This window comes from Phyllostomus discolor, chromosome 2 (genome assembly GCF_004126475.2).
Source record: "Phyllostomus discolor isolate MPI-MPIP mPhyDis1 chromosome 2, mPhyDis1.pri.v3, whole genome shotgun sequence".
Classification (NCBI taxonomy): Eukaryota; Metazoa; Chordata; class Mammalia; order Chiroptera; family Phyllostomidae; genus Phyllostomus; species Phyllostomus discolor.
In genome coordinates, this window is record NC_040904.2 from 180763232 (window position 1) to 180786306 (window position 23075).

A 23075-nucleotide genomic window follows, 5' to 3' on the forward strand; every position below is an offset into this window, starting at 1 on the left:
TTTCCCAATAAATTTCTAGAGTTAAAAATGAACATGACTTAGCTCTCAGGAGCCAATGACAGTTAACAAGAGTGACAAGGTACATCACTGCCATGAATTAAACCTGGTGGAAACTATCACAACTCTTCTCGTGTTTTAACCTATATATCTGATTTCTTATGAAAACAAAGAGTAAAACATATGCCACTGAATAACAAAATCCTTCCTTCCTTCCTTGGAGTAAGAAAAGGTTTATTAATTGAGAAGGTGCTAACCAAGAAGATGGAAGACCTAATGGTGCTTCATATCCATCTTGCTGGACTAGGTTAATGGTTTTTAAGGGACTAGGGGAACAGGGACATGGGAGTGCTGGTGGGACATGTTTTCATTGGAGGACCTTGGAACTTGGCATTTATGATAAAGGGTGTCAGTCTTGGATCTTCCTGGATAGCCGACCCTTGGCTTCCAAAAGGGTTCCGATGTTCAAGTTCTGGTTATGGCCTGGTCCTTTGGTTCCGTGTGTTGGGGTTGGGGGCAAGACAGTGGTTCTGGGTGTAGCTAAAGGTCAAATTTCTCTCATAAAACATTTTTCTAAGTGCATAATACTTGGACAGCACTAGAGTTCATTATAATAAGCTTTGTGAAATATCTGAATGTGACCCCCCCCCCGAAAAAAAAGCCAAAAAATAAGTTTTCTAAATCCTGAAGCAAGGCTGTGAAATAAATAGGTAATAAATAGTACTGGTACTAAAAAGCTCCAGGCAACTTGTTCAAGGTCACCTAAAGTAACCACTAAGCATATACACATGAAGGAAAAAATAACAAGGTCTCCAACCGTAACCTTCTTCTCCTCCACAGTGATGGCCACTCACCATGCAATGTCCTGGGGCCACAGAGGCCTACCACAGGGACCGATCACATGGGGCACCCCTCTCGGGCCCCACTCCCTGTATTTTTACACGAGTGAAATCAGATCTAGATAAGCGCCAAGGTGAGGTAAAGGAGGACATCTCAATCTTGTCACGCCTTCCTGTCTAGAAAATAAAGGCTGGGAAAATAAGGGTATAACAGGAACAATTTCCCTGAGTGAAGGGAATGTATGAAAATCTTGAAGTTCCTTCTAATGATTTTGAGCAGGTGAAGTATTCACTCCTCTTTCGTGAGAACACTGGGCCCAGAGTGTGGCAAAGAACAGAGTTTAAAAATGCTGCTTTAGTCCTCCCTGTTCTCCCAACCCAAGGGCACCCAGCTTCTGGCAGCAAAGACTTAGGGTCCAGACCACTCAGAGGTATAACTTTTGAGGGAAATCCAGGGGTTGAGTACAAAGAAATAAATCCTGAAAGAACTAGAATCAGCTGCCAAGTTCCCTGTATCCTTAGTGGCCTACAAGATACAAAACTAGAAAAGAATTGGAATTATCCTCTAAGGGTGTATGGAAAAATTCTGAAAGGAAACTGAAGTCCTAAAGACAAATCAAAAGAAAATGTTAGTGATTATGTAAGAAACAGAGACTAGAAACAATAATAAAGACATAAGTACTTCAGAGTTGTAAGTTCATCAAACTAACATCGTGTAAAGAGCAACCACATGACAAAAATACTCAGACAAAGCTTTAAAGCTTCCTTGGCCTTCAAAAGTCATAAGACTATTTTGGCTAAGACAAGAAGTGCTTTAGTGAGACAGGGAAAAAGAACTTCCAGACCTCTAGGTGGCTCCCATTTTTAAACAACTACAGGTCTCTTCTACCTTAACAAATGGTCACATGAAATCTAGCTATTTATGCAAGTCATATGCAAGTCACACCAACAGCTGGGCAATGCTAAAATCCTCAGAGCTGTAACTCTCATTTTTCTACTCCAGTTCTCCCTGCCTTCTTTTCAAATCTGGCACTGAGCAATCAATAGCTGCTGACTAACGTGTTATCACATGGCATGTGTAAGACAATGAATGACAGGGTAAGATTTTTTTCTTTCAGTAATCCTGTGCTGATGAAAAAAGCATAATTAGTTTAATGACGTACTTAGAAAAAAGGATTATCTACAACAGAAAAATCACAAGGGTAATGCTAATTAAAAGTGTCTCAATTTATTACTACAAATTTTTCCACAGAGCCCCAATGCATTAATTTTACCTTACATCTGCAAAGGTTGTTTCATATTATACATCAAACCAGCAAAAAAGGAACACGGGATAGTATTGGTCTGGCTTTTCTGTTATGAAAAGCAGATCTGACATGATAAGAAGGTAATCAAAGTAAAACATAAATTGGTAGTACTATCTTATTCATTACATCAGTAACTATTGAGCACCCACTACATATACACAGAACACACACTCTCCCCACCCCCCAGGCTGTGGGTATAGACTGGCAAATAAACCAGGCATTTTTCCTGCCCTCAAGGCAAGAGAGAAACATTAAGCAATTAAATAATATAAATTGTGAAAAATACTAAAGGAAAAGATGAGTGTGCTATTAGGGAGAAAACAAAGAGGTTCTAATTACATGATGCTAAGGATGGCCCTCAGAGAAGACTTTATAAAAGGATATTTGAACCAGACCAAGAAGATGCTCATAAAATAAGAGAGAGCAACAGCCTGGGCACCAGCCCTCAGTGGGGTCCGCTGGGTAACTGCCAATGTGGCGGACAAGAGATGAAGATGGCATGCATGGGCCAAACCACACAGGACCTTGTGGGCCTGTGGAAGATTTTGTATTTTACTCCAAGTACAAATGTGCTTCCTAAGAGCTTTAAACAGCTAAGTGACATCTCTTTCTTTTTCATGATTCATGGGAAAAGAGATCAGAATGGGTGCAGAGTGTGTGCAATTGGGAAAGATAATGGTAGCTTGACCTAGAATGGTAGCATATGGAGACTGAAAAATCAGACAGGTTCAAGAGAGACTTCACCAGAAAAGTGGTCAGGGATTTGTGACAAACTGGCTGGGTAGGGGGGGTGACAGAACAAAAAAGGGAGTACAGGATAACTAGAGCCTTCTGGCTTGAGCCATTCTGGATGGATGAGATGAAAAAAAAAGCAGAAACAATTTGAAGGCTCAATAATCAACAGCTCAGTTCTGGAGAAGTCTGAGATGCTGCCATTCATTGGCTAAGATGTGCCAGGAACTACATTAGGTCTCCTACTTGTCCCAGCCGCCCTTTTAATAGCAGTATCCCCATTTCACAGAAAGCAAACTGTAGATCACAGAGGCTAAAGTAGCATGGCCATGCTCATTCAGCTTGGAGTGACAAAGTCACACCTGCCACTCAAGTCAGGCTGGCTGGCTGTGGGATAAGTATTCTTTCCAGTATACAAAGTTCATGGAAACCATCTCTACGCTTTGAATTTTGAAGACTGTTGATGGTTGGAGCAAGCTAACACCCAACAAGAGTAAACCAGGTGATATGTTATTTCTTAAATCCAGGTCCTCAGATTTAATGAATGTTTTCCTTTCCCACTCCCATCTATACCTACAAAGAATTCTGCAATCTTTTGTATACTAGCAAGATATCTACAGCCTTAATGTTTTACCATAAATAACAAAGCCATTTGCCAGGAATAAACCATAATGAAAAGAGCAACAATAACTAGCAGCAAACAATATTTTTACTCTTGTCATTACATACATCAACATAAGATAGATCAATTAATGAGCAAGAATTCTGAAAAAACTAATCATTTCTCAAAATGAACAAGGCATTCAAGTCAAAAATGCAAGCCACCCAGGGCAGAAGGCTACAAAAGCCAAGGATTGTGATTCATATAAAAAAAATAAAAAACTTAAAAAAATATTAGGCAAACAGAAATGACACCACAACCACAAAGAATTTAAAATCTGCAATTCCCAGATGGCTTAACCAAATGTCAAATTCAGTAAACATGCACCCTAAAAACACTTAAACATTCTCTCTTCTTTTCAATTGCTTTTCCCTGAAGCATGTTGACACTTTGGCAAACTGAAATACCTTTCCTATCTGCACAGTCCCATGGTTTGCTCTCTATCTGCCCCTCCCTTTTTCTCTCTCTCAGCTCTCTGATGTCCCCCTCAGTTATTGAAACCCAGAAATTAGGTTTGATTAATGAGCCTGGAAGGAAAGAATTAAATGCATTACTGCCGATTGTGGCTATTACTGAAAGTATCAGCTTGAGACTCTTACAAAAAGAGAAAATGAGGAAGGGGGAGATTTTTGAAAGGTTTTTTTCATCTATGTTACCAATTACATTTTGTTGGGTCTGATACTTCAATGGAATAATCATCAAATTATGTTGAGCCTTCTTAATGGGGGGTATGGTCACATGTAATTTTTATGGCTCAGGGAGAGTTCTCCATGGAGAGAAATAAAATTAAAAGCGCCATTAATGTGCCTGCTAAAAGATAAATACTCACAAACCACTCTCCAAAATGGTAATACTGTGTCCTGTGTCCTGATTCTTGTGTCCACCTCTCCCTGCAGGGGGCTAGCTGGCATTCACTACTTCCCCAACTACGCAAACGACAGGATGCTGAAAATCCATGAAGAAAGCTTCCCATGTTCTGTTCCTTCATAACATGATTGCTAACTCCTGGCAACCGAAAGATGAAAGACTTTACAAAAGAAAAAGAGAGAGAGAGAGAAAAAAAACAACTACTTGAGGTCTCCTACCAAAATGAGTACTTAATCCAACTGACAGAAAAGCAGAGATCTACACACGTTAAAAGGCGCTTCCTGGGGACAAAACAGCTCTAATGAAGAATTGCTGAGCCACATTATACTGGAAAATCCATAAATGTTGGTCCTCGCCATCACCAGTCTGGAGTCATTTTTTAAAACGCAATGCTTTGATGTATTGACAAGGCTAACCTGATGGGTTTCAATCAGCTATGAACCGTGCCCTGCATATCTACTTCCTTCTAAACATCAGGGTCAATACTGACCCGCAATTATATCCCATGCTTGCACTGCTCAAGATGCCATTTGATGCTGAGAAAGTAGTGATTTAGCAACACCAGGCGGCTCTATGATGCTAAAATAACGCAACGCTAGATTATAAACCAGGTACTCGGCTTGTAAGACTCAGTGCAGCACAAGCACCCACATTCAAAGCTCACGCCCTTTCAAGTGAAATCTTAAGTTTCCTACGATTTACCCTCTCAAAGTTTCTAGCGTGCAAAAAAAAAAAAAAAAAAAGGAATTACTCTGAAAGTCCCCTCTTCTGGACTCCCCTCCCTATACGGGCTGGCAGCCAAGGGGAATAGGGACGGTGAAGGGTTCATCGTTCAGACAAAATTAAAAAACCTATAAACCAATCACTGTTTCAGAGGAGAAAAGAAGCGTTTCACCAAATCGCCCCCCGGCAAGCGAGCATCCGATTTCCATTTGGAGGAAAAAATATCAGAGAAACCAGACATACATTTCCCTTCCTAACAAAAGTGGCCTCTAAACTCCCTTGCCAAGGACACTGGGAGGAAACGGAGAAGCGAGGAACGAGCTCGTACTTTTCAGGCAGACGCATGTGTGTGGCGGGGAGAACACGCAAAAGGGAACACAGCAAGGGAAAGGTGAACGGGAGGAAATGAGGTGGGGGCAGAACGGGCGAAGAAGCCCCAGGTGCAGAGAGGGGATCTGAGACTTGAAGGTTTAGGGAGGAGGAAGGAGGGATCCCAGACGCTGCCCAGAAATCGCGGCCGCCGAGTAAAGTTAATACTCACTCAGTTTCGCAACTGCGCCGCCCCCGCAGGCCGCCCGGCGGGACTGGCCTGGGCGCTGGGGACGCGGCGGAGCCCGGAGCCCTGCAGCCGCCCGGCGCCCGTCCCTGGCCGCGCAGCTCCGCGCGCCTCCTTCCGCGGCGCTCCGCGGACCGCGCTCCGCACCGGAGAGAGGCCCCGGCGCGTCCCTCCGCGCACCTCCCCGGCCGGGGCTAGGTGAGTGAGGACGCCCCTGGCGGGGCTGCGGGAGTGTGCGGGAGCGCGGGCAGCGGCGGCGCCGCAGCCGGAGGGAGCCGCCCCCCGCACCGCCGCCGCTGCTGCGGGAAGGCGGGCGAGGTTGGGCGAGGAGCCGGGCGGCGGGCGCGGTGCGGGGCAGCGGCGAGCACGGGCAGCAGAGTTGGCGGCCGGCTCGCTCCCGCGGCCGGTGTCTCTGGGCTGGGGGCCGGGCCGGGGGCCGGGCCGGGCGGCCAGCGGCTCCGCCCCTCGCGATGCCGCGGTCTGAGCGCGCGAGTTGAGCGGTGCGGGGCGCCCCCCTCGGCCAGGCGCTCGGGTTACAACCGTGGCTCCCCGTCTCCCCCGCCCGCGCCTCGCCGGTTCGCCGGCGCCGGGAGAGACAGTGTAACGGAACTGGGACGCCAGCGCTGCATTGTGGGAGCTTTTGAAACGGCGGGGAGTACGGTAGGGCCGTTCGGGCCCGTCGGGGCCACGCTCGCTCCGGCACCCGCTGCCTTTACGCCCGCGACACACTCCCAGGTCACCGAGGCCTGCAGGCTGGAGAGCCAAAATGGTGAGATGACCGGTGCCTCACTGACTCTCACGAGAGCAAAATCTTCCGTAGCCCGGGGTGACTCTCGTAAAACTGCCCTCTACGGTCACCCCGGAAAGTAGGCGGCTTTCCCCACAGACAAAAAGAAAGCCCTGTCAACCTCCAGGACTGGGTTTGAATGGCTTTCGTCTGGAGTGGCAGTGATTCAGCGACCCCCTCCTCAGCAGCAGGCAATGACAGAGACAGAAATCACAAAAAAACAGGGAATGAATCAGACGTGAGTAACCAAGTTTAGAAAGAGCTGGGCTCAGATTCAGGACCCTCCTTCCCCTTACCTCTCTTTAAATACTGCAGATAGTTAAGGAAGGAAAGAAACAATGCTTTCATCTAGAAATGCAGATATGTATATGTTATTTTCACTATTCCACTTTTTTTTTTTTTTTGGCATGCAATTACTCTAGCCCCTGGACTAAATTCAGACTTTGGTCCAACTTGTACTCACACTTGCCCATAACTCTGCAACAGCTATTAATTTGCAGGGAAGTCGGGGTGAAAATAATGGATGTGATGCAAGAGAGTATCCCAATGATAAAAATGCCCCTTTTAATTTTCCAGATACTTTTTTATTAATCATCAAAACAAGGATATTAAATTGGAAGCATAAGTTGTGACAGCTCATCTTACTCAGGGCCTCATGTGTTTTGTTTGTCTTGAGTTTGGGTTTGTAGGCCTTTGGTTTCTTGTTTTCGACCTTTAGTTACTGCACAGCTCATTAGTTCCTCTACCTCAGAGGTTAATTGAGGAGAAAGAAATGGTAAGACTCAGATTTGGCTAAGCAACATTTGGAGGATTTGGGGAGAAGAAGAGTTCTCTTTGATTCCAATGTGAAAACCAAGGGAACTTCATTTAAAGATGATTCTGTAGGGCAAGGATCCTTTTCAGAGTTTTCCAACCTTAATGCAACCATTTCCTAAGTTCTCATTCCCTTGTCAACCTTTCCCTTGACTGAACATTCAGTCACCACCTAAATTCCCAGTCTCATGGAAAATTTTAATCCCCATCTTTGTGGCATTTGTAAATGTTGACTTCTTTCATCTTTGAACTTTCCTCCCCTGTTGTTGCTGTTGTTGTTGTTTATAGTCATCCCTCTTTTGTGGTGGTCTGTGATAGCAGGCAGGAGTGCAGCTATAGTTAAACCCAGATTCTGGATCATACCAGGTAGAAGAGCCTTAGTACAATTTCTGTTGGTCACCAGTAGGGACCTGACATCAATTTTATCATGCATCCAGGGCTGAGCAAGTTGCCTGACTCATGACATCCAACTTTTATGAGACTGGCGTGTAAATTGGGATGAAATGTACTAGGATCAGATAACCATGGTCACTATTTAGAAGCACTTACAAGTGTTGATACAGCCCCACCTATAAACTGGAATGTGCCTTACTGATTGCTGTTGAAGTCAGTAAATTTACCCCTGTCCAATCCCGGATAAATCCAGATAAATCTGTTCCCTACCTCAGTCCCATGTGGTTAATGCATTCTTTCTTCAGTGTATAGTGCAATTTGTTTTAAGCTTTCTTAGCTATAATCACATCCCTGTTAAGCCTCCCTCAGATCACACCAAATGTCTTTGACAGGAGTTGTAAACAACTATTTCTGGTTTCTAATTATATTCCCAAAAAGTAACCTAACTAGAAATCAGTGAGTGTTCATGCACTTCAAGCCCTTGGACATAATCAGATTTGAATTCCAAGAAAAAAATCTGAGAGGATAGATTCGGAAGAGAGGAGAATACCGAGGGAGAGCGGCTTATGTGGAAAGCAGTGGGAATGAACGGGGCAGGGTGAGGGCAGGAGGGACAGCACCTAGAGATATATAGTTACATATAATTAAGTTTCTGTTGCTAACTATAAACAAGTTACTATGACTTAGTGGCTAAAAACAATAAGAATGTGTTATCTTACACTTCTGGAGGTCAGAAATCATAAAATCAAGGTATGGGCTATGTTCTGTCTGGAGGCTCTAGGGGAAAATCCATTTCCTTGCCTTTCCCAGCATCTAGATGCCATCTGCATTTCTTGGCTTGTGGCTTCTTTCCCCTATCTTCAAAGCCAATGGCATAGCATCTTCAGATCTCTCTCTCTCTTTATGACTGCTGCTTCATGATTAGGGGACCATCTCTTAATGTAGGTGGGCAAAGATAACAGCAATTGGTGTAGATATGTTTGTAGTCCTTTATGCTATGAACTGAATTGAATTGTTTGCAGGAAGAGATGTCAGTGTCCCTATTACTAGTCGAATCATCAAAGGGATTTGCTGAAATGGTCACTCCTTAGTTCAACCAAATCATGGGTCTATCAGGTTACTTATGAAACTGAAATTCAAGGTATTAACACACTAAGAAAACCAGGTTCACACCTGCAGTTTCTGGGTATAAATCCCTTTCTCTGGAAATCCTTGGCAAGTCATATTGCCAAGTGTGAGAAATACGTCTGTAGACCAGCATTTTGGTCTACCACAAACTGGTCCAAACTGGTCCACCATGAACATCACCCTGTCAGATGGGTTGCTGAGGAGACCGGTGCTCCATGCTTCAACACTGTCTGTGGAACACAGCTGTGACTGCAGTTTAGGCCGGCCTAGAAGCTTATCAGTGGGTCAGATCCACGCAGGGCAAAGTGTCAGGAAATCCTTTCACGAGGAAGTCCAAGGAAGAGACAAACATTTTTGTCACAGCAAATAGGTGTGTGTGCTGGGAGGAATAAATTATGGATTTCTGCATATAACATCAGTTTCTTTTTTATGTAGTCTCACCTATCTTTCTTTTTTCCTACTTCTTTCCCCGCTCTCTGTTTCACCCAGACTGCTTGGAGCTCCGTGACCTTTCACACAGTGGTTTAGGACCGCTTCGCAACTCTTTTATGACATTACCCTGAACTTGCTCCTTTACTTGTGGAGCCATCACTCTCCTTTCCCAGGCCCACCCCCACTTCTTGAAACCAGAGACTGTGTTCTCACTGTATTCTCCAAGCCTGCCAGAGGGCCTGGCTCAGACTGAGACTCAATTATTAGTTGAAATAACAGGCAAATGAATGACAATAAAAATGGAATAAACTACTGCCCACCTGCTCACGTGTTATAATTTTCTTTGATCTTCATTCTAAACTATAACTAAGATTCCTTTTTTCTTTAATAAACACAAAAAGAAACATAATAAGCTATGGTATTGTGCTAGGTTCCAGGGTTACGAAAATCAATTTGATATCATTTCAGCCTTCTATGAGCTCAGAGTTCATTTTAGGAAACATATCCTAAAAAAGAAAATGAGACAGATAATGCTAGCTGCCTATCCCACTCCCTTTCTCCCTTCTTTCTTAGTAACAAAACCCTGACTTTGTGCCCAGTGAAAAATTTCATTTCACAACCTTCCTCGCAGATAAGCGTTACTAAGCATAGGCCAATGGTATGTGTATGGAGGGTGTTGTGTAGGGCTTCCAGGAAAACTCCTTATTTGTGTGTCTGGTGGTGGGGTGCTGGCAGGGCTGACTGAAGCCCTGTTCTTGCCTGGAACATGGATGTGATAGCTGGAGTTACAGCAGTAATCTTGTGACCTCAGGAATATATTGAAGCCCAGTCATATGCTAAAATTTGTACAAATGGGGTCATTTAGAGTTATTCAGCCTATCTTATAAGTCTTTATTTAATCACTATTAGTAATAAGTTTGGAAGGAAAAGAAAAAAGCCTTCTCTCCCCTTTGGTATATGTGTGTGTAAAAAGCAAGAAAATGAGGTATTCTTTCCCATTCCTAAGGAAAATCTTATGTACACATTGAAACACTGCAAAGATCCATAAATATTGTGATTTATTTGATCAACACGAATGGGCTTTTTAGAAACAACCAATAGCACTTAGATATGCAGAAATTTTAAATTTAATGATAGTTTCTTCTTAAAAAATATTTAGTTACCAAATCATCAAGGACCCCTTAAAAGACCCTCTAATAATCTGATTGGGCAGGAGGGTGATGATCAGTATATTTTGCTAAATAGTGAAGTATAGTATAGAAAGAAAATAAATGGAAACTACAACACATTCTACCAAAAGGGATACAACTAAATGTATTCAGAAATAGAATTTAAAATATGATTGGGTCTTTATTTAGGTAGATGTTTTTTGAGAGGATAACCCCATGAAAATGAAACAGTCTTGGTTTTTTAATTGTAGTCTTAGAAGAATGGATTTAGTCAGCTGAAATTAACTATAGGGGATTCTACAAGAGCTTATTCTAGGATCAGTGTGTTGAGGAAATCAATGAATGTGGTGGCTGGTGTTATAAATACATGGAGTAAAAATCTGGTCTGACTGGCACTCTTTCAACCTGAATGCCACTCATCAGTCTCCCCACACTTCTGCAATAGGGGAATTGAGGTTTATAATGATGACCCTAATATGACTTCTGAATCATAGCAGAAAGATTAAATTATCTTCTGCTTTGCCTTCATGTATTTAATTATATTTTTATTAATTGCAAACTAGAAATCAGATCTGTTTAATAATAATGCTGCTAGACTAACCAGAGCCTCCTTAACAGGGACCCAGCCAATCACAATAGCAGATTTTACAGTTCATGGTGTAGGGGCAGAAATACAACTGATTAACAATGTGAGATTTATATGATCATAGCAAGAATAATTATTAAAAAATAATTTAGAATCATTCAGCCACATTTTAAGAATTATAACAAGTGTATTGATTAATAGCAAATGTTTTATATCTAATTCAATAAGTATAATAATTCATATTTGTAGTTAAGAGGAAAATGACCTTAGAGTATGAATAAATAAATTTTCATTTTGGATTTGATAGAACAGATCTAGTAGTTTCATCAAGAGAGTAAAGATTAGGCTGAGGCTCAGGAGTATTATAAACTGACTTGGGTTATATGTTTGAACTTCATTTGGGATCCTGTTAAGCTGCTCTTCATCTCACCCTTGGTTTCCCTAGAGGTGTATTTGCTCTGGTGACAGTAAAAGCCCTCTAATGGCATAAGCATGAGTCTTTGGTTGTGTTACCCAGAAGTGGAACCTGGGACAGGGATTCTTGTGCAAGTGACTTACTGAGGGTGTGCTTCAAGTGAAGGGGAGTGTGAGAGGTTGCATAGAGCAGTGTGGATAAAGTTAGGTAAGAATGTAGTCTCTGCTGGAGACCAGCTTCAGACTGATCCTCTGGGAACTCAAGGGCAGGAATCACCACAGAGTTGGTCTGCTGGGGCAAAGAGCCTGGTCTTCTGCACCTCCATTGTCAGTCACTCACTGGCTTTGGGTTGGTAGTAACCTCCTATGCCAACACACCTCTGTTCCCCTGAAGGCAAAGGTAATTCTCTGAGAGTGACACAGCTTCTAAAGTTGACAACCAATACACACAGCAGCTAGGGACACATGTACCAGCCCTAGAGGGGGATCTGTGCTGGGCTTCAGTATCCACTACTCATCATATGTGGGTTAGAGCTGCAGACCAACCTCTGATGATCCTGTAACAATAGAAATATGCTACTAAAAGTACTGCAGAGGCCAAACAATACATATGACCTTGTTTAGAAAGGAAAATATTTTCAGAGTACAAGATGCAAGGAAGACATCACTTCTCCTAGCATAAGCTTGGGAACTCCATCTTCTTTCACCCGCCCTTTGTGCCAAGGAATGGCAGTTGGTTGTGGCTTCAGGGACTGAGGCACGGTGCCCAGCAGGGGAGGAGCTAAGAATGTTAGGAAACTTTAGGATGGATCCAGAGAGGCTGGGTGGAACAAGGGACCCTTGGGTAAGGCTTATGTCTGAGGCCCGTTTGCCAGTCTCCCCCTTTCTGTTCTCCCACTGATCGTAAAAATGTATTTACCTACTTACCTTTACTCTGCTGGTCTCTTCGCTGCCCACCAGGACTTCTCTCTCCCCTGGCTGCCTCTGGAGATATACTCAGAGTCTGTCTTCATGTGGCTTTTCTACTATTCTTCATATAACAAACTCATCTTTAGCTTCTCCGACATGTTCTAGTAGTTTGACAGCTAAATATGATGGCAAGTGTGTGGAGAGTGAATAGAGGAAAAACCCGCCCATGCTATTCTCCTTCCCAAATTTCGCCCAATGAGCCAAGCCCAGCATGGGTGCTACTGGTGGGTGTTTGGAAAACAGAGGCTATGTAATTGATTTATGTGCATTTCAGGGAGCACCCTAAGGCTGCCCTGGAAGGTTTGGGGTAAAGGTTCTGGGTTGCAAGGTGGGAGTGGAGGAGGCAGAGAGGGAGCTCCAGAGGAGGTAGAGGAATGGGCAGGAGGCACAGGAGCAGGGACAAGGTGGTGTATGCTGTTCCTCCAGCAAAATGGGTGACTCTGCTTTTCTTCCTCCCTGGCCCTTCACTGAAGACATCATTTTAGACAAATGGAAGAAAAGTTGACAACTAGGAATGGGTGTGGGGCAAGAGTGACAAGGTCCTGGGCTACTATAGGCTTTGAAGGAAGGGAGAAAAAATGTACTTTGTTTTCTAATCTGGGAAAGAGAGAGATGTTCCCTTTACTGTAAGGCTGGGATACTGAAATAAGCAAGGGGTTGAGGGTAGCCGCCAGCAGTATAGCCCAAGTGGGTGCCGTGTGGCACAGTGGAAGGCAGGGGTGGGCGGGCTGGGACATTGATAGAGTCGCCGTCCCATGTCTGACACCTTCCAGGAGAGACCATTCCCTTCCTGCTGCTGCCCTTCAGCCTCTGTGGAGATCCCAGTTTCCCTGACCTGTATGAGAGATACAGGCAACTCATTTAAATAAAAGAACTTTAAAAGAACTCTAGGGTTCTTTTCTGAGAGAGATTGAAAAGACACCAAGACAGATCTTGGTTCAAGTCCTGACTCTGCTTATTACCTGAATGACCATGGGCCTGTTGTTTAAGTTCTTTGACTTTAATTTTCTTTCTTTTTTCTTTTTTAAGATGTGGCTTTTATGCAGACTTCCCAGGGTATCTGTGCTTTTAAAATAAGGGCAGGAGAAGAGAGGATACTATTAGCACATAAAGAGTTATTATGATTAGCTGGCATAATGGGTGTAAAGCACTCAGTACAGTGCCTGGGACATACATGTTGTTGTCATTATCTTCAGGCTGTTATGTGAGAAGATGCTTTAGCAAAGCCAATGATTCTAATTTTCTGTTTTAGTATACTCTGTGGCAGGCACTATTCTAAATGCTTCTTATATATTAGCTTTTAAATATAGTATCAGGTAGATACTATTATTGTATACATTTTATAGATTAGGAAGCCACAGCATAGAGTTATTAAGTAATTTAGTCAAGATTCCATCATTAGATAGTAGTAGAGTAGAGATTCAAACCTAGGAAGTCTGACTTCAAAGTCTGCATTCTTTACCACTGCAATGTTAAAAAGTAAGTCCAGAATCAAAAATAGCTGAGAGAATGAAGCACAGAATTGGCACAGCTTCAAGGTGAAAAGATTAGAATAAAATCACAGGTAGTGACCTGGGTTCGATGGGTTCCTTGCACCCGGTGCCCAGAGCGTGCGGAGGGTGTGGGGCGGGGAGTGAGGATGGGGCGGGCCGGGCAGCATCAGTGCCCCTCATTGTGCGCTGCACACCTGGCAAGATAAGTTAGCCTACGATTTCAGGACAATTGACGAGTGTGCAAGTTAATTTAAGATCAAATTGGGAAAGAATCCCGCAACTGCCTGTGACTAAGATAACTATGTGTATTTTATTTATTTTTTATTTTTTATTGTATTTTTTCCATTACCATTTAGTCTCCTTGCACCCCTCCCCCCCCATAATCACCACACTGTTGTCCATGACCCCACAGATGCCCCCGACTAAGATAACTATCTGTGTGCATTTTTAAGGAATTCCTGGTCTTCTGTCTTTTACCAGGTAAGGGACCATCCTAAGAAGTGAGTCAGGGAGTGCCAGTTCTCCTGCTTAAATGAACTTTGTGACCCTGGGCAAGTCCCTTTGCCCTCCTTGACCTCTCTAAGATGGAAGCATGATCCGACAGTGGTTCTTTGAACCCCAGCATTGACTGGCCAGTCTGGCTGCCTAATGTGAGTCCCCCTTCTCCTTCTACTGTTGCCTGTGTACCCCCCTTCCAAGAGGGCCACATTTCCAGGTGGCAGTGCATTGTTCCTGTGTCAAGGGCATATAAAATCACCTCAAATGTTGAATGTAGCTCTCACATTCTGAACATATGAATCATAAATTTAAATAATTGGTGCCGTAGCAAGAGAAGAGCCATGGCGGAAGAGGCTTGCTCCAGCTTCTAATAATGACCAAACACAATCCAGAAACTAACTAAAAATTCCAGAAGAAGAAAATGTAGCTGAGGCTTTAAGATGGTTTTGTACCAGGAACATAATAATCAGAGAATATAATTCCATTATGTTTTTTTTAAACTATATTTTGTGACTTTGCTCCCAGTGTTCATTTTAGGTATCAATTTCTGAGTATTGGTTTTAAAAAAAATCATTGTCCTGTAAGCTCGATGAGCCACTGGAGCTTTCTAACAAATACGTGAACAAAGAGTGGCTACCCTGAGAAGAAACAGCTTCATGTTACTGGTTGCCCTCAAAACCTGGAAGTCCATGTGCTAATAGGGGTCATGAGAGCATGTCAAACTGAAGAAAAAACTGCACAACACTGCAGTGATTCTAGACGGAAGTAGGCAATCAATTCAGCCCTGGATCATTTCAGAGAGTAAGCCAAGAAAAGGAAATCTTTTTCTTCTCCTCAGGGCACTGACGTTTCTGTTTTCGTGTTTTAATTTTAGCACCTGATGTTCCCTAGGGAAGTGTTGGTTAAAACAAAAACACTTTATTAGTGATAGAAATTAATCAAAGGTGCAGTAGCAAGTCAGAGTCTCTTCTCTTGTAATAAACAAGTAATCACGATTGTGTTGTGGGGGTCCTTGTAGGTAAGGACTCCAATTCTCTCTGACCATTTTATGCAGGGGCAAAAAAAAAAAAAAAAAAAGGGGGATAGAAGGGAGTTATAAGGAAAATGTTTAAGTTAAATAAAAGCGAAACAAGTGAGATGAAATGAAGTATGGAAACCTAAAATTCTAGACCTTGGCGATCCACACCCCTGCCTGGGTGCTGTGCAGACAAAGGAAGCCAATGGAGATCCCCGGTAGTGCCAGCCAAGGCAGGTGACTTTAATTACTGCCTTTCCAGTAGGCTGGAGATGGAAAAGGGAAGAACTGGTGATTTGGATGAGCAAGTACTTTGTACATACATATTTTATTGTGAGAACTCAAGGACATCCTTAGGACATATTTTAGAGATAGTGCAGAATTCACATGAATGATTCAGATTTCTAAAGTAGAGAGAAAATAGGCTATAGGTGATTTCCTAAACTTTTAATATAGGCAGACAGTAATATAGGCAGAAGAGAAGGTGCATTGGGAGGTAGCATGGATGTGAAAGAGGTTTGAAAGGCCTCAAGCGCTGGATTATAATCTTCGTAGAACATGGATGAGATCTTGGAGTTCTTTTCTGTTTTTTCAGATGGACTCTTCAGTAGCCAGCTCAGTAGTTACAATGCATGTAAGAGGTGCTTGAGTGAGTCTTTTTGTTACATAAATGGAAAGAAAATTAATACACTTTCCAGAGCTCTCTTCAGAGACCTGAGCCTGAGTAGAGACAATTATAAAAAGATAGAACATTTGCAAATGAAACATACTGAAGTCTTTTAATGCTGTTTGTCAGATTTTAACCCTTCCTCATTCCCCTGGCTACTCTACCCCGACCCTTGATGGCAAGAGAACAGAGCACTGTAAATGGCAAACAGTGAAGTGTGTGTGTTAGCATCCAGGACAGGGACGGTGGTGCTGGCTTCCAGGCAATTTATTTAATTTGTTTGGGACTCAGCTTCTGCATCTGTAAAAAAAGGATGATTATAGTGAGTACTAATTTACCAAACACAGTGGTTGAGAGATTGATTAACGTGTCTGACCTAGAGTAGGCCTCAATTCAAATTAGCTATTTCCCTTGATCTTTCTACTGAAATTATAAGTTCAGGATGGAGGCCTGACCTTTTAGTGAGATGCTTTCCTTTATATGGTGTCATATGGTGAGATAAGGAGTGTGGAGTGCAGAATTCACATGAATGATTCAAATTTCTAAAATAGAAAATAGGCTATAGGTGATTTCCTAAACTCTTAATATAGGCAGACAGTAATATAGGCAGAAGAGAAGGTACATTGGGAGGTAGCATGGATGTGAAAGAGGTTTGAAAGGCTTCAAGCGCTGGAAGCACTGGTGTGGTTCAGTGGATTGAGAGCTGGCCTGCAAACCAAAGGATTGCTGGTTCAGTTCCCAGTCAGGGCATATGCCTGGGTTGTGGGCCAGGTTCCCAGTTGGGGGCGCGTGAGATGCAACACACTTTGATGTTTCTCTCCCTCTCCTTCTCCCTCCCTTCCCTTCTCTCTAAAAGGGGGTGAGACCAGAAATTCCTGCCTGTCAGTTAGTAGCAGGAAAAGAGGGAAGGGATGTCATGGTGATGATTCAGAAACTGGTGTCAGTACCAGTACCAGTGTCAGCTGCTGATCTTTGCTCCCAGGTGGGTGAATATTAGACAAGTTTCTCCATGTACAGTTGTTTTTGTTTTGGGTCCATTCTGCTGATAAATAACATCACTCAGAGTTTATTACTGCAAATGAAGAAGTACTGGTAAACCAGGCCTCTGAAATGTCGGCAGTTTAAAAAAATCAGTGTTTTGTTTAAAATATGACCCCAGGCTTGGCATTTTGTTTTGAATTAGAATTCTGTGAGACAGGGCAGGGGCTGAGCAAGAGAATAATATTGAAGGGCTTCTTGGTGTTGATTTTGAATGCTTGTTTGTCACTTTGTAAAATCAACTTAGCATAGTCAGCATGTATAGGAAAACCTTTTTAACACTCACTTGGCAGCTTAGATCTGCACACAGAATTTCACTGGCCTCAACCCCATCCAAGTGGCCTCTAATAAAAGGAACCAGAACAGCTGGCAGGGGCAGTATTGCAAATCCAAGACTTCCAATAAAGTTTCCTGTCACAGTACAAGTGAAGCTGAAAAAAATCTGAATTATAGCCTGCCAAGCTGGTGGGGGTCATCTTATCCAATCCCTTCAATTTCCTGTTGAGGAATCAAATCCAGAGACATCTAGGGACCTGCTCAAGATAATGCAACTAATTAGACTCAGAGTTAAGACTCAAGACAGGATACCAAAAAAAAATTATATTTAAACTTTATATTGTTTCTATCCCTTGTCTCATCAACTTTGATCTCTGCAAAATAGTTAACAGCAATTAGCTGGAATAAGGAAATTCATGAGCAAAATTGTGCTGGCATATTGGGGATTGTATTAATATTCTCCGACACCACAAAAGGCATTTATTGCATAGTTTGCAGCCCGTTTGAGAATTTAAAGGCTACTTTCATTTTCAGAAGTTAAAGCAATCTTTGTTCCACGTTCAGGCTTTAAAGGCTGGGCTGTCGAAACCCATGGCGATGGTTCATTGTTGCTGGTGTCACCATTAGACCAAGTACTACTTCAAAAGCCATTCAAGGCGATTTAGAGGAGCTCAGTATCAGGTCTCTGTGATTATAGTACGTGCAGTTGTCAAGGGAGAAAGACCAGCGCTCCTTGGTGCCTTCCACAGTCAGTGAGCTGTGAGCAGTCAGTCAGGCTCACCGAGAACAGCTCTCCCCTGCATTCAAGACACAGGACTCACCCCCCGGATCAGGCTGCTCAGAATTGCCTTTTTACTCAGGAGCAAGCACCTTCAGAAGTCATGCTGTAAGCAGTAGGGGAACTATTAAGTTACTGAAATAGAACAGCTAGAAAGAAGAAAACAAATGTGTACTTAAAGATACAAGGAGGCTTATACTGAGTATATTCATAGGGCTCCTGTTCAGATGTATTTTTTCTGGCATGAAGATTCTCTAATTTCTGTTTTGGTTTATTTTTCTTTTCTTAATTTTATTGTTTATTTTATTTTATTTTAAATTGATTTTTAGAGAGAGAGATAGAAACATTGATTTGTTGTTTCACTTGTGTATTCATTCGTTGATTATTGATTGATTCTTGTATGTGCCCTGACTGGGGATGGAACCCACAAACTTGGAGTATTGGGACATCCCTCTAACCAATGGAGCAACCGGCCAGGGCACCTTTTCTTAATTTTAATCTATGAACTTTTTCTCGTGCCAATTAAAAAGAAATAGAAGTCAGTCACTCCCTAAATTCCTCTCAGCTCGTGAACATTCTTTCTCTGCACATGATCACTTGCTGCTTCTATTAATCTGAGACCCTCAGTACAGGCAGTAGTCAAATTCCTGGAAGTCGGACCAGGGAAAACTCAGCCCAAACTGTTCTCATCCTTTCCCATAAGAGATCCTCCATATGTCAGTCTTGCTTTCTTTCCCTCTGCTTATCTCTTTACATAGACTTGTAGACATGGGACTTTTACTCCCCCCACCCTTCTGTCTCCTGTGGATTAAAAAAAAAAAGTGGGGGGGAGAGGGGTTCTATGGAAAGTAAGGGGACAGAGTAATCTGATCATAAATTCCTAACTGGGCAGATCTTGGTGGGTAGTAACACTATAACTTCTTTACTAAAAGGATTATCTTTGCTTTAAGCAAGCGCTGTTCATTGCTTCTGTGCATCTAGTTAAACACACCTTTGAAATGCCCCCCTTAATAACCTCCTTGTAATACCAGACCACCCTTTAGACCCCTCCTTCTAAAGTGTGCAAGAGAGCACATAATCTTAACTCTCCTGTAATCCAGCTGTATCTTGCTTTCTCCTACCTTTATGTAACCTTTTTTACATTCCCTCCTACATCTCAAATATACAAAAGAAACTGCAAACTTATTCTCAAAAGCATTTATCTCCATGTGTTGAGATCCTACTTCCAGGTATATCCTCTGTTCAGCTCAAATAAATTTTTACAAAAATTCTCTACAGGTTTGGACATTCTCACATTGACACTCCTAACTCTTACCTCAATTAATGTTTAGATTCCTGTGCTCCTACACCCTCTGTTCATTATGTTCTCCCTCCCATTTTGGCCCCCCAAATCTGCAGGTAGTGTATGGCCGATAAGCATTTTCATTTTGCTTGTGATAAACTCTGAAGGAGGGAAAAGCAAAGTGCACACATTTTGGTGTGTATTCAAAGTAAAGACCTACTGCCAGAATACTTTGGAAAGTTCACTGTGACTTCCCATTAAAGTATTCATTTCCTACTCCCCACCACATCCTTCTCTAATTAAACTTAATTTCCTTATTAAAAATATTTTTAAAAATTATTTCTACCCAACGGTTCCATTTCAAATGGCACAGTACACTATTGTCTTCCACTGTTGTTCATTGCAGATGTGCCATGGGAGGTAAACGAGCCCTTCCGAAATAAGTTTGGAACCTGGCCATTTTTAGAACATTGTTTCTGTGATAAAATGAATTCCCAGCTCATAGAACATGATTTATTTTAAGTTAGGTATTTCCCCTGTGTGTTTGGTAACAAAAATCTTTTGGATGTGGTGACCTAAAATCAGAAACCTTCCTCAGTTTTTACCTCGTTAAATATTTTCATAATAGAAAAAAATTAACCTGTTTATTTCTTATATTTTATTGTGTTTGTGTAACATTCTCGAGACCTTGCAATGCATGTTGTTGCTCATGTGTGATTTTCCACCATCAGAGAGTACATGGAAACTATAGTCGTCCCTGCTTCTGTTTTTCCTCCCTCCTTGGCACAGGGAGAGACTGTGTTTCCAGCCTCCCTTGTAGCCAGGTGTGGCTGTGTGACTGCATACTTGCCAGTGGAATATGAGTCCAAGTGATTTGAGGAACCTCTGCCTTGTCTGCTTATCTCTACTCCTAGACTCTCTGTCTTTGCCCCATTTAGCCAGGGGGGATGTCGATGGCCAGAGCAGCCCTGCAAGCCAGCTGTTGATGGCAGAACCGCTCCCAGCCTGGGTTTCTGATGACCGACTGGAGCAGAGCTGCCCACGGAGCTGGAATGCCCATCTGGGACTGTTACCTGGGAGACAGACTATTCTTCAAGCCACTGGATTTTGAGGCTTTCTTTCTCGCAGCAGCTTAGCCTATACAATAACATTCCTACAGAAATTATTTTATGAGGTTTTCTGTCGTGAAATATTTTTCCTCAATATACTGAATAATGAAACTGTGTAAGCAAAAAGTAGTTTTCTTCAGAAAACAAAAGTCTAGACTCTTCAAACTGTTTTCCTTTGATTCTGATAGTGATTTTTTTCTATACATTAAGAAATTGATAAGGCTAATTTAATCTTCCATTGAAACATGAAAATCTGTTTACCAAAAAGTTATTATTTGAAAGGAGTAGTATATTTTTGGCATCATTACATATATTAAAGGAAAGTAAGTAAAAGAATACCTATGTCAGAAGCACATTTTTTTTGATATAATATCCTGTGATAATCCCATTTTAATTAGGGACAAATTCTGCTTATGATCAAATGTACTCTCAAGAAACAAACTTCTTCAGAGGTCAGGCTTATTATAATACAATAATGAAATGAGCTTAAGCAAAGTTAACATCATTGCATTTCAAAAAAAAATTAGTGTGAATTATACTGAGGGTAGAACCCCACACACACCTGGTTATGGTTTGTTGTTATGCCCTCAACTGGGGTCACACCTACTGGTGCTTCTTTGCATATATTTCTGTGTTTGTTGGTTTGTTTTGTTTTGTTTTCCTTACAAAGCAAAATAACACTTATAATTTAGGGTTTTTTATAAAGTTTTTCATCAGAATAGATATTAAAATATGGAAGTTAATGTAAATAGTGCCAAATTGGCTTATGGCTAAGAATCAAATATACAGGCTCATAACCTATAAGCATGAATTCATTTCTCACAATTCTGAGATTGAAGAAGTAGGAAAAGAAGTTATAAAAGTCTCTGACCAATGGTAATGGAAAAAATGCAGTATAAAAAGAGAATCTATGACCTTCATTGCCTCATAAAAGCTAAGTGAATACTACAGTTTTCTTAGAACTCAGTGTGAGTTCTGAGAAAATACAATTTAAGAGGATAAAATGGGCATTAGCTACAGGAAAATAATCTATTCTCTCTTGACATGTTTGAACTAATAGCAAATGTAGCTCACTTCTTTTTTAAAATGCAGTACGGGGCGTTAACTGTCTTTGCCAGTACCAAAATTATGATAGTTGTTATCTAGATCTTCATCATGCATATGGAGATTTCTACTTCAACCTTAAAATGACACATGTGAAACTTTACCTTAGTAACCTTGTTTCCCCCTTTTCACCAGTTTCCAGCTCCCCCAGTTATAAAGCCAAGCAGAAGCATTGTAACTGGGGGAGGGAGAGGGGGAGGGCAGGAGCGCTTCAGTGTAACATGGATTGTAGATCTGAAAAGAAGCTTGGTAAGTTTTCTGCACTTGATCTTAGCCAAAAGGCTGAGAAACAATATAACTTTTCTGTGTTGAAAGATATAACCACATGTATTGGCAATTAACTGCTGTGTGACGATTCATCGACAGTCTTGGTCCAAACAATCGAGAAAACTGAATTCTAATGCTGCTTTAACACTAGTTAACTCTGGCAAATCCAAGCTGGGCCTCGACTTCCCTATATGAACATGGGAATACAGTATGGATACATTTTCCCCAAGCCCACTCTAGAGGAAGTCTGTACCTTCAGAAAATGACACAGCACACAACTCTTTATTTTAAAATAACAATAAAGACAGTCTTAAAGAGGGGGAGGAGGTGTAAGTGGCTGAGGAACTGTGACTCTGAAACAGGGGTCAGCACACTACTCAGACGGCCAAATCCATCCTGTTGCTGGTTTGTTTTTTTAAGAGCTAAGATTGACTTTATAATTTTTATGTTTTTCAGTCCAAAGAAGAATAATGCTTTGTAATTAATATTTTGTAATATTTGAACTTCAAATATCAGCTCCCATAAATAAAACTTTATTGAAATATAGCCATGCTGATTCATTTACGCATTGTAGCTGCTTTCACACTACAACAGCAGAGTTCAGGAATCATAACAGAGACCATATGGCCTGCAAGGCCCAAAATACTTACTATCTGACCTTTACGGAAATAGTTTTACAGCCGTTTCTCTAGAATATCCAAGGTAGAAGTATCCCACAGCACTTCTAGAGGTGGGAATTTAGATTTTGGAATGATCCACAAAGAAGCAATAGTTTAAGATATGTGAGTTGACGAAGCCAAGAAAGATTACTAGAGTAAAGAGGTGTGGAGAAAGCACCTGGTAGAAGATCATTTGGGAGAGGAAAGAGTTCCTGAAGGAAGCAAAGAAGGCACAGTTAGGATGTGTGTTTCCCAAAAGCCAAGCAAGGAGTGAGTTCAAGATGAGCTGGTAAGACCAGACATGTTGGAGAGGTCAGGTAGGTTGAATAATAAAACGGTTCACTGGATGTGGTGGTTAGAGGTTATTGATAGCCTCTGAGAAAACCATTTCTATGAGACAGTGTGGCATTAACCAGTTTTTCAAGAGGTCCAGTAGCAAACAGACATACCCTGGAAGGAAACCAAGGTAATGATCTGAAAAGGTTATAGAATCAAGGGAAGTTGACGTTTGTTTGC

The 23075-nt window shown here is 41.9% G+C and overlaps 1 protein-coding gene across 2 annotated transcripts in view; it reads right to left on the reverse strand.

The window, feature by feature from the left end:
* Window positions 1-6091, reverse strand: part of RASSF8 (Ras association domain family member 8) — a 97209-nt gene extending 91118 nt beyond the window's left edge. For both annotated transcript variants that reach the window (XM_036019242.1, XM_028532196.2), the window contains exon 1: window positions 5668-6091. The gene's annotated coding sequence lies outside the window, so the exon portion shown is untranslated. The remainder of the gene's footprint in view (window positions 1-5667) is intronic.
* Between the last annotated feature and the right edge of the window lie 16984 nt (window positions 6092-23075).